Source organism: Triticum urartu, chromosome 2A, assembly GCF_056163025.1.
Source record: "Triticum urartu cultivar PI428250 chromosome 2A, HENAU_Tu73, whole genome shotgun sequence".
Lineage (NCBI taxonomy): Eukaryota > Viridiplantae > Streptophyta > Magnoliopsida > Poales > Poaceae > Triticum > Triticum urartu.
Window position 1 is genome coordinate 52,468,499 of NC_141874.1, and position 12,811 is coordinate 52,481,309.

A 12,811-nucleotide genomic window follows, 5' to 3' on the forward strand; every position below is an offset into this window, starting at 1 on the left:
TGTTCATAGTATACTCTCGGAGTTGGAACGTAGTGCAACACACGCAAAGTCTGTGATTCCACTCCAAAACGAACAAAAGTACTACGAAACATACGACAACTGGGCATCAGATTCAACGGAACGCCGTTGAACCATCAAAATAATCGATCTTGACCAAGAATGTTAGTTCGAGGGTGCACAAGTGTGCCGCGTAAACCAGAAGGAAAACAAAAAATTCAGTCTTGGATTTTATTCCCGGTCTTGCAACAGCTCATTGCCACTTTGATTTAAACAACCACATTTTTGTTCTGGAACAAGCAAAACAACTCTGCCGACCTCTGCTCATGGAAAGTCGGTGGTCTGGGAGGTACAGATTCAAAACCTCTGCCAACTAGTAGAAGACTAACCCAAAACTGAGCACTCAGATCGCGAGGTTCCTTGTGATAGAATCAGTTCATCAGCATTTAAGTCCTAGACTTAGACACCACGTGGAACTGAAGCAATGGTGCTTTGAAGAATTTCTAGAGGCGGAAGGAAACTGAGATGATGATTCTGGCGATCGGCTTAATAAGGGATTGCAGTTCTGGTTCTGATGAATCTCATGAGCCATGAGACACGCGGTTTGAGTTCAAATGGCGATTGAGCAACCAGAGTCCTTACGACTGAAATAGTGGGCATCAAAGGGAAGGAATAACATGGATGACACTGTATAGCAGATTCTTCATGATCCCAACAACTTCTCCAGTTTCAGAATCATAGCCTTTGATGGGACTTTATCTCTCAAATTTACAAAAAGAATTTGGTGGGAAGAGCTTCTCCTTCATCAAGTGGTTTTATCAGCAAATGCATAAAGTGATCTGGAAGTTCAGTTTGCTCAGACGCTGGGCGTTTTCTGGAGGAATATGAAGTGGCAATGCCCGAAGCAGTTCACTTATGGGGGCCTTGTAGTGTGTGTATTCCGTCATCCAGTCAATGGCCTATGTGGCGTAATCTGATGCATCACCTGATCTATGAATGATAGCATAGAACTGGAGGATCACTTTTCATTCCAATCACACACATCAGAACAGAAGGCAAGAAGACCAGCATCATGCAATACCATCAACTCCGGAGTGAAGCAATTGATTGATTCCATATCCAAATGAGAAATATCATGGTGCGTGAAGACTTTGTTCTTATCAAAGAGGAGAGAGGCATAAAAGATGACTTGATGAGCCGTCCTGAAACTTAGTCTTTGGATCTTTGCATGATCATAGGATGAGTCATCAATGAAGAGATTCTTCTCGCTGAAGAAATCTGCCTTGTTGAATTTCGGCCGAGTGCCAGCCCTTCCAATTTTTGGCATTGCAGGCTTCGGCTGCAGATTCACCTTTGTTGGACTCGCATCCAATACAGGGCGAGGAGAGCCAATAAAGTCATTATGGTCTGTTATCAAGTTAGCCTTGACAATTTCTTCAGCCATAGCAAGTGACATAGTTTCCATGTCAGTAGATTGCACGGACGCTTCTGTGTTGATTGGGGAATTTTCATCAGTAGTTGCTTAATTTTCTTCAGCATTTGGCTCTTGCTGAGCAGCATCACCAGCAACATTTTCTTCAGGGATGGTCTGAAGAGGAGTGTGTCGCTCTTTAGAACTACCAAAAACTTCTTCTGTTTGGCATGGCAACTGAGGCAATTGCATCAGAGGTGTGTTCAGAGAAGAATTTGGGTGTTCTTCTTCCCAAAATTCATCACGGATGAGTGGAGTTGTGGGCTTGTGGCATTGTCAATGTCCACATCTTCTTCTTCTTCAACTTCAGCCTCTTCAGCCGTTAACTGAGGCTGGGGCGACGATACCATGTGTGGCGTTGCATTTGTGTCAACATCATTGCCCTCATCTACCTGCTATGAGGAAGCAGCAGGAATTTCTTCACCTTCACGTTCTTTAGAGAGCGGAATCAGGCGACGGTCAGTAACTTCAACTGTGGGTGGCGTTGTGGCCAATGGCTCAACATAAATTGGTGCCGTTGTAGCACTTACATCAGTCTTCAACTTCTTCACAGTTTCAACACCAGCAGGATCTAGAGATTTTCTTCTCTTCAGAGCTTCATTCTCGGCAACCTTGGTCTTCTTCAGTTCTGATGCAGAAAGAAGAGTGGTTGTCTTCACACATGAAGAATTTGCAGGAGGAATGACTGTTGAGTTGGCAGGTTCATCAGGAATCACTGTCGGAGAAGGAGCTGTTTCGTCAGGCTCTACAATTTCTTGAGCCACCATCGTTTCATCAGGCGGGGGTGCAGAAGAACTGGCATGAAGATTTTGAGACTGCACTTGAGAATGCATGTGGTTGTAGTCTTCCGTGATCTTCAACACTTGTGCACTGAGCCGATCCTTGGTACCAAAGCAATAATCTACTTCTCTGTTGAATCCATCTTCCATCTGATGAATTTCAGATTGCAAGGCCAGCAGTTCCGCAGGAGTAATTGTGAGCAATAATCTACTTCTCTGTCTGAAGGTCTTTCTCAACTCAAGTCTGACAGCAGGTCAGTGCACAAGTATAGTCCTTTTGAGCAAGCAATTGTTACTTTAGACGACATGCACTAAGAAATAAGAACTCTGAAAGGTAAGCCTGCGGCTGGATGTAAAAGGCTCATGTATAAGCAATGGCTGGAACATTTGTTGTTGGGGCAGGTCCCTCCTACACTTTACCCAAGATGTCCCCAGCTGATACCGAGCCTGGTCTGATAGCATCAGCCAGCTTCCTTTGCAGTGTCAACAGGCCAATCCGTCTCGAGACGACGTAAAGAATCACCAAGGAGAATACGAGGAACCCAACAGTCAGGATGATCCTGGAACAGATATAGTCAGAAACTGGCACCAACCCAGACACTATTGTTGTTACTTGTCTTGCGGATGGAAACCAAATGCATATCACAACGGGACTAGGTAGGTATATGACTTAAACCCATTTGTTCCATTTCTTTTGTTTGACTGAAAGACCCGAACCAAGACTGCACGACCACATCATAAACGATTGGTAATAATTAAGGCTGGTTCTGAGTTCTGCAAAAGATTTTGATGCTGCATACCTATCAAGAACATCTTGCCGTTGCATCGTTGAGAGCAAACCACGGGTGCGCATCAGCAGAGAGCGGTGCCCTTGATATTCACCTTCAGCCTTTCGGAGAACACTTGTCGATTCATCTGCAAAAAAAAAAAGAAATTCAAATTAGCTAGCAACTTGGCCTTGATAGGTCTGGAAATGCGTTAAAACGGCAGAAAAAGAATAGTTCTTGTTCATATGGAAAACCAGCACAGACTATTCCATGGCTCCTTAATAACAAATTAATAACCACAAAAAGTCTATAATCAAATAACAGCACATCTGTAAGGAAATCTTGACCAAGCTTAAACACGCAGAATCTTACAAGTGAGCCTCCTAATTAAGAACAGGCTTAATCACAGGAAAACTTACCAAACGTTGACAAGGTATTAGCACTTCTCTCCACTTCCTGTCACATCTATAGTAAATTACTTCTGGACTTACGACTAGGAAATAATCATTACCATATGACATATCAACTGAACACGCAGGGGTGCTAACCTGAACCATCAACTGCCGAGACCGACGGAGGCTCTCAGTAATACTTTCTGCAGCGGAGGTCATCCCAGCCTTTGTCCTATATCATTTAGCAGGTTCGCGTTCATTGTGCAAACATAAATTATAGAATTAAACAATAAATATAAAATGGTGGTTCTTTAATTAGTGCAATGTGATTCGATTTTGAGGTCATATGCAAGTGTTACATCAACACAACAATTTCTAGTTTGTTGACGATATTTCATATTGGCAAAACCACCTGCAAGTCAGCAGAACCACTAATGGGTAGATGAGTAAATAACCAGTTTCATAATTCAAAGAGTTAAATAGACTTTCTCAACAGCCCGACTGCCCGAGTGAGGAACTTAAAAATGTCGCTTTGGAACTGAAATTCACAACCGGTGTCTTTGGAGGCCTTCTGGAGTCTACTCTTGCAGGAAATCCCCGTGAAACTGAACAGATCATCAAACACATTCTACAACTGACGTCTAAAATATTCCCATAGACCAGTAATACAAAGGCCGCATTTAATAAACTTACTGGAGATTACATCTCCGAATAGTGAACTCTTTTCCGTCTCCCAGAAGAAGCTCCCTCTAAGAAAACGCAAAATTAGAATGCGAGAAGGCCTTAAATTAGAGAGGCAAGCTAGCATTGCTCAAGTAATAAAGTATCAAATTAACTCTGAAGAAAAATCGCACACCTCTTCTTGAGCAGCTTTTCCAATGTTTACTTTTGCTTGCAAGTTGGCACTCCTCAGGCTCACTCGCAGCCTGAAAACATAAAATCAGTTATGTACAAATACTAAAGAAGCAAATGATTTTTTTTTTCTAAGAATAGCTTACCTCTGATATTGTTCCTTCCATGACCCTAAGGTTGCCGGGCCAGACTGAACTTCTTCAAAAGTGGGTAGCTGCTCTGCTAGAAGATCAAGCCTGCACTGCAGTGAATTGAGCAATTACAGTGCATCCTGTGCAGAACCGTTCAACCTAGGAAGAGACCTCGCTTCTTCTGTCCCTTTCCCCATCTTCCCACAGTATTCAATAGCAGCAATGCACACCTCAAGCTGTGCTGCTAATTGGCCCCATTCCTTTTTCAGGTTTTCAACGGCTTGTGTGACCTCATCCATCTGTATTATTTGAATAGATCAATTCAGCGAATTTACTATGCTGCTACTAATGAAGCAATAACTGGTTAAAGACGAGACTTGTTGTAACAAAAACAGCAGTATCATGGAAGAAACTTTCAATTGGACAAACAGATGAACCGGCAGTAAATCCAACTATAAATTACGCTGAGCTGGGCGGACTTCATTCTGATCATCGATTTTACCACCTCAACAGGAGATTACTGCCCGATATATTCGCTTAGCTAAGAAAGTGCAGGAATATCTGCCCCAAGTAGCAGAAACCTAATCTGCACTAGAAAATACTGAAACAAGAGCTGGTGCTCCAGCTGCAGCACCCATGCTGGCTGGAGCGGTAGAGCTCCAAACGGATGGTTACGGAAGTCCAATTTAGTGGATCCAACTCAAAACCACTCGAACCTAACGAAACGATCATAAGAAAGTAAGGACGCTCGTGGGCATCGTCGCATTAGTCGCTTTGTCCTTTACCTCTAGAGGCCATTCTCAAAGAACCCCATCCCAGAGACCCGCGTGCGCATCGTCTACGGCCACTAGCATCATGTACCCAACTGTAAGTGTGTCTGCCTAAAGAGGTGCCAACATGAGTTTGCAACGGTGCTCTTATCTTGTTGAAACACGTCACCGGCAGCCTCGAGTTGCAACAATTGTTCTCCGGTGGCATGATAAGAAGCCGAGGGCACAACGGCGACATGTGCCGCACTGTCAACGTTTCTTAGTTTTGTTCTCGTCGGTCTGAAATAGGCAAAAAAAACGCAAACCAAAACTGCAGTAACTTAAGCATCGAACCTCCAAATAAGATGAAACCAACGTTATCGTAAATATAACAATAAGCAGCATCCAACAATTCGTAGAGTTTTAGACCTAACTCAACGAAGAACTGAGCTGAGTTTTAGAAAGGGAACAAAACTGAGGACAACTAAGAAATCAAGGGCACGAAAATAGAAATCAAGGTCTGGCAGCGTGTGCAGCACAATGGCGACATGTGCCGCACAGTCCTGCTATTCCACCCCAACTCCATTGCTCTACACCTGCACACCAAGTGTTTGAGGATATGCATATATATGACGAGGGAACAAAGAATCTCTTCTAATCTGCGACATGTGCCGGAGTACCTTTTAATTCCTAATTTGTTATCTTTCTAATTTGACAGTAATACTGATGTTACTCTTACTTGCAAAATGAGCAAAACAGAAGGATGGATCAGACGCCTTTGCTGCCTTCATCTGTCTGAAATCGCTTATTCAACCAAAAAGAATTTTAAGAACACGTGGCCTGTTATAAACATTAGTGACGGATGGTATTTGCACGAGATGCTAACAAAGGGCTCTTGATCATGTCTAATCAACATGATCTTATCCTTGGTAGAGCTACTATTTTCTCATGTCCATGCCATGGACCGACCTCTAGAAGAGCGTCTTCAGACTATACTGCTCCAATAGAGCGTTGCCACACCTAAGGTTCTATTACCTACTCCCTCCGTCGCACAATATAAGATGTTACTACAATCAATATATGAGTATATTGGTTGTAATAACATTTTATATTATGGGAGGGTGGGAGTATCTATTTAGGGAACCCCTTTCGTATTTGAGGTAGTCAGCGGCTGAAATGTTTCAGCAATTAAAGTTTAAAAGATCTGACATAGGATAACTAGATGGACTTTAGTTATGGCCTGAGGAAGTATGTCAAAGTGAAATTGTAACACAAATAACTGTCGGCATAAGCAAACAGTTTCGTAAGATACCTTACTCCAGTGGCTAGATCTGCATCGATGCTTACAGCTGCTGTTACAAGCATTTAATACAAGTGGCTCCTCTAGATCCAATCTAGAGAGACACTAACCCCCATCACGACCGGAGAGAAAGCTAAAGTCAGTGGGAACCAGGGACTACTGTGCAGAAGAAAGGAGTATGTTAACAGAATAAGACATGGGCTCCATCCCCAAGTCCAATTATTTACACTGAAATCCCAAAGCTCCTGTGAACTGGAGACTACTGTGCAGAAAAAGGGAGAGAAAGGAGTATGTTAACGGTTGTCCGCGGAGACCTCACGGTCGACGTTGTTACTGGACGAAAATTGAGAACTAAGTCCGATGGGTGTCCCAACGGCTCCTGTACGGACTGCGGTCTCGGGCGACAGGGGCGGTGATTCTGCGCCCGTCTCTGCCTTCGACGGCTGTGGCGGCGATGCTCTGGCCCCGGTGTGGGAGGGAGCGGGGGCGTCTCCGGCGGAGCCAAGGCGGACGTCCGGCATTCCCCTGAGTGCGGCTCGGGGATCGGGGAGCCGTTTTGGGCTCTGGCCAATGAGATCTCCGACGACAAAGAGGAAGGTGAGGTTTGCGCTGAGCCGGATCCGGCGGTAGGCGCGCGTGTGGCCTGCTCCATTGGGGAGTTTGTGGCGCGCGCGGAGGAGCTCGGGGGCTCCTTCAAGGCCGGGCGCCGGCGTGCTTTTGCGCCCGGTGGTCGTGGCTCACGGCGGCTTGCTCAGGCTGCGGCTCGAGCGCCGCGCGCATCTCCGACGCGCGAAGGGCGTGGTTGTCCTGGGGCGGACGCTGCGGGGTTGTCCCTCAGTCCTACGCCGCCCACGCCCTGCGGTGGCGGCGGCGGCGCGGTGGTGGCGACGCCGACGGAGTCGCGGTCGCCTCTCGCTAGGGTTGGGGGCGACGCGTCACGTGGTGGGCTGGGCCGGCAGGCTGCGGTGCCTGGCGGGCTGCCCACGGGGCCGCCACGCCAGCTGGCCCAGCCAAAGGGCTCGGGTGTGTCTGGGCTGCAGGGGGCCCCGCATTCGCCTGTGGCCCGGTCCAGCCCGGGTGGGCTTGGCCTGCCTACGCCGGCCCACACCGCGCGGCCATATAAATGGCTTTGGCTCCCCCGTGGAACCCTAGACATCTCACCAGGGTTTCCTGCCTCCGATTCGGAGGTGCGGCGATTCGGTCACTCCGCCCGCTTCCTCCACCCCACCCCTCCTCCCCCTCCTTTGCTTCGCTCCTTCGCTGAAGTGGTGGCCATGGGCTCCAAGTCCGACCGCCGTGGGGAGAAACCACCCATGGAGCCGCCACGGGACCGCACCCGTGGGCGTGCCGACGACGAGGGCGGCTGGGGGCCGCCGCCTGCTTGGTGGCTCAAGGAGCAGGAGCGGAAGAAGAAGAAAAAGGAAGAATACCGCAAGAAAGGCCTCGAGCTCAAGCGCAAGGGGCAGTTGGCAGCTCAGGGAGGCGACCGCGCCGGTGACTCGCTCGCGAAGAAGCAGAAGTCCAAGCCTGCGGGGGCGGCGGCCTCCAAGCCTCCCCTCCCACCCAGATCTGAGGCGCCGGGCTCGTCCTCGGGCACGCAGGCGGAGCCGATCCCCGTCGACGAGGCGGGCGGCCCGGAGTGCTTCAAGTGCGGCCGTTCCGGCCATTTCCAAAGCCTGTGCACTTTCCAGCCACTTTGCGTCGTGTGCAGCAAGGAGGGGCACACCTCGGCGCAGTGCCCAACCCGAGGCAAGCCCCTGCTTCTCCAGACCATGGGCCACGCTATCGCCGGAGAGGGATTCTTCTGCCTTCAGTTTTCGGTTGATGCAAGTGAGGAGGCTCCGGTTCTGCTGGGGGCCAACACGGTGGTGCTCTCCATGCCATCCGGAGCGCTCTCCCCTCAGATCCTCGAGGCGGAACTGCAGCATCTCTTTGAGGGAGAGTGGGATTGGCAGATCTCACCTCTCGAGGGCGGGGCATTCTCTGTGGTCTTCCCTGATCCTGCTATGCTCCGGATGGCCACCAGGAGCGGCAAGCTCTTCCTGTCCCTCAACAACCTCATGGTGGACATTCGTGATGCGGTCCTTGATGCGCCCAAAGGGTTGGTGATGCCAGAGGTGTGGGTCAAGTTAGGTGGGATTCCCCCCAAGCATCGTTGCTCCGAGAGGCTCATGGCGGCGACCATCATGCTTGGCCGCCCTCTGCTGGTGGATGAGGATTCTCTGCTTCGTCCTGGGCCGGTCCGCATGCGCTTTGCTTGCCGCAATCCGCGCAAGCTCCGCGGGTCGGTCCAGATCTGGTTCAACAATGAGGGCTACAACATCTCAGTGGACCCGGAGATCCCCCCGGAGCAGGCCGCGGCGCCCGCCCTCCCCCCACCACCCCATCCCCCCCACGGCAAGGGCCCAGACGGGAAGGGTCACGATGGCGACAAAGACGGCGACAAGGAGCCGGACGCGAGCATGGAGGACGACTCCATCGACACGGCGGCGTGGGAGAAGTTGGGCATCACCGACATTGGTGGGGCGAGGGCTTGCGCGCCGCAGCCCCAGGTGGAAAATTCTCTGGCGGGAGGGTCGTCGGAGATGGAGCTCTCCACCCCAAACCAGTACGGCTCCAACTTGGGCTCGGTCACATCACCTCCAGTGCGGATGGAGGTCGCGGTGGACTCCTTGCTGCTGACGGAGCCCACGCGCAATTCCCCTCTGGCGTCCGAGGACCCGAAGCTTTTGTCTTCCCCCTCACGCTCGCCTGCCCCTGGTGGTCGCAGCGGCAGCAAGATTGGAGTGATGAAACAGATCAAGAAGGTGGCGGTGCGCAAGGTGACCGTGGAGGCTGGGCGTGCTGCGGAGCTGTTGGGGGCGCCAGTGACGTTGCGTCAGGCGGTGATGGCGCTGGCCGTTCCTGCTTCAGCTACGGTCGCGCTGGAGACGCCCTTGACGGCGACGGTCCCGAAGGCCAAGCGCTCCAAGGCGGTGGTGGAAGGGCAGGCGGCTCCCGTGCGGGCCAGTGCGCGTGCCAGGGGCGCCAAGGGCAACTTGCCATCGCTCCAGCGCGCCCAACTCCTCCAAGCTCAGAAAAATCTGGAAATCTCAGGTAATCCCCTGCCCCGCTTTACGATTCTTGACTCCTTTTCGGACGAACACTTGAGCGAGGTTCTGGGGGAGAGTGGGGTGGAACCAGTGGGAGGAGGTGAGATGTGTGAGCTTATCTCGTTGGTTCGCGCAAAGGAATTGGCGCAAGCGGCGCTAACATCGGTGGCTGTGCAACACGCGGATTGTTTGGCACTAGAGGCAGAGGCCTCGACAGCGCTAACGACCCAGCCCGATGAGGAGACAGCAACAGGGGTTGCTGCGCCTCCCTCGCCCCGCCGCGGCAGGGTGAGACGTGTGGCCAAGGCGATCACATCCAGGAGGGTGCGCCTGCATAATCGTGTCGTTTAGATGCGTGCACTCTTATGGAACATACGTGGCTTCGGCCACTCGGGTCGTCGTACCCAGCTAAAGGAGTACATTAGGAAAGAAGCGATAGATATCGTTGGACTCTAGGAAACGATCAAGTCTGAGTTCAGACATCAAGATATCTTAGCGATCGATCCCTTAGAGCGTTTTGTGTGGCATCACACTCCGGCCAACGGTCACTCCGGTGGCATGTTGCTTGGCCTATGTACTGCCACATACGAGGTGCTGCACTGGGAGAGTGGCACCTTCTTCATCGCGGCCAAGTTCCGCGTGCGAGCGTCGCTACGCGAGCTCGCGATCGTGCAAGTCTACGGACCTGCAGATCACTCACGTTCGGCAGAGTTCCTAAGCGAACTCGAAGCCAGGGTGATGGCCTTTTCGGCTGCTCAGATCCCGCTAATGGTGGGGGGAGATTTCAATCTAATCCGTTCGGGGGCGGATAAAAACAATGACAATATCAACTGGCCAAGGGTGGCCATGTTCAACAATTCGATAGCATCTATGGCACTTAGGGAAGTGACAAGATCCGGGGCTAGATACACTTGGACTAACAAGCAGCTAGCCCCAGTGCGATCCGTGCTTGAGTGCTTTCATGTCTCCGGACTGGGAAATTTTGTTTCCTCTATGCTCACTCCTTGCCGAAACAAGGATTGGGTCGGATCATGTGCCGCTAATCTTGTCTTCAGGGGAGGACAGAGTGGGTCGCAGCCCGCGTTTCTATTTCGAAACTGCATGGTTCGAGATACCGAACTTCGACACCATCTTTAGGGAGAGATGGAAGAAATGCGTCCAGCTCGCGGGCCAGCAACATGGCCCTTTGGAGTTCTGGACTGCGGTAGGGGGCCGCTTGCGTGCAAGCCTTAAGGGGTGGGGCGCGAACCAGGGACGTGATGACAAAATCCTGAGGGCAAGGCTCATAGAGGAGATTGCTATTCTCGACGGTCAAGCGGACACGTGCCCCTTCTCCGAACAAGAATGGGCGCGGCGATATGCCCATGAGGGGCAAGTCGAAGCTCTGCTACATGCAGAGGAGGAATACTGGAGGCGCAGGGGTGGCCTCAAGTGGACGCTCAAGGGTGATGCGAACACGAAGTATTTCCACGCGTACGCTAATGGCCGGCGCCGGAAATGTTCGATACTCAGGTTGCAGACGGAACAGGGGCTCCTTCTGCAACAATCGGAGATTTCCCGCCACATCTACGACTTTTATATAGGTCTGATGGGGACGGAGGAGGCCCAACGCGCACGTTTACGTGCGGAAGTTTGGATCCCTTCTCAACGGGTGCTCGATTACGAGAACGAGGGGCTGGAGCTCACTTTCCTTCTGGAGGAGATTGACAAAGCACTCCAGGGTATGAAATCCAACATGGCCCCTGGGCCGGACGGGTGGCCGGTGTCAATGTTCAAACATTTCTGGCCGCTGCTGCGTGAACCCATTTTTGCGGTGTGCAACGGCTTCATGCGTGGTTTCGTCGATATATCGCGGCTCAATTTCGGTGTGCTGTCGCTCATCCCGAAAGTGCCCGGTGCGGATCACATTCGCTAGTACAGACCAATTGCGCTCATTAACGTACCCTTCAAGATATGCGCCAAAGGCTGCGCTACTCGTCTCACGCCGATTGCCCATAGAACTATTAGCCGTGCGCAATCGGCATTCATTCGCGGGAGGAATATTTTGGAGGGACCGTTAGCCCTCCAGGAGACCCTCCACGAGCTCAAACGCACGCACGAACCTGCAATCCTTCTCAAATAAGATTTCGAAAAGGCCTACGACCGCGTTAATTGGGATTTTCTCCGACAAATCCTTATTAGTCGAGGTTTCTCGTCGGCGTGGGTGCACCGAGTCATGCAACTGGTCTCGGGGGGCCAAACTGCGGTCTCGGTAAACGGAGAAGTAGGGAACTTCTTCCGGAACAAGCGTGGTTTACGCCAAGGCGACCCCATGTCACCAATCTTGTTCAACTTCGTCGCAGATGCGCTGGCGGCAATGCTGCGGAAAGCGGTGGATGCCGGACACATCAAAGGGGTGTTTGGACACCTCATCCCAGGGGGGATATCACATCTGCAATATGCGGACGATACGCTATTGCTTTTTCAGCCGGACCTCCATAGCGTGGCCACTGTTAAAGCCTTGCTCATTAGCTTCGAACTCATGTCGGGTCTTAAAATCAATTTTCACAAGTGTGAAGTGATGCCCATGAGCATGGACGAGCAGGACGGGAGCCGCATCCGGATCTCCTGAACTGTAAACTTGGCAAACTCCCGTTTACCTATTTGGGCCTCCCGTTAGACGCTAAGCGCATCTTGATAGAGGGGTGGGCTCCGCTTTGGACTAAGGTAGGTGGACGGGTTTGTCCGTGGAGGGGTAAGTTTATGTCCTCTGCCGCGAGGCTGGTGCTCACGAATGCGAGCCTCTCCTCGCTACCGCAATTCGCCATGGGACTGTTCCTGCTGGCCGAAGGGGTGCATACCAAGATGGATACACCCAGGTGTAACGCCCTCGATGCGGCTATAGCTCCCACGTGTCGAGGCACAACTTAGAGATATAACCGCATTGAAAGCAATGTCGCAAGTTAGGCAATCATCACAACATCCCATGTAATATAGATAATAAAAGGGGAGAAACATAGTTGGCTTACACTCGCCACGTCAATCAAAGTACATAAATAGCATACATCATGCAAACACTCATGGCCCGACTACGGCGCCAAAATAGAAGAAAACCCAACATGCGACACGGTCCCGATCACCCCCAACTGGGCACCACTACTGATCATCAGGAAAGGACACATAGTAACGTTGAGAGTCCTCGTCGAACTCCCACTTGAGCTCGTACGCGTCACCTGGAGCGGAATCACCTGGACCTGCATCTGGTGTAATAGTAATCTGTGAGCCACAGGGACTCAGCAATC

At 51.1% G+C, this 12,811-nt stretch overlaps 1 pseudogene; it reads right to left on the reverse strand.

Moving 5' to 3' along the window:
* Positions 1–68: 68 nt before the first annotated feature.
* LOC147983638 (uncharacterized) lies at positions 69–4,688 on the reverse strand (annotated as a pseudogene).
* Between the last annotated feature and the right edge of the window lie 8,123 nt (positions 4,689–12,811).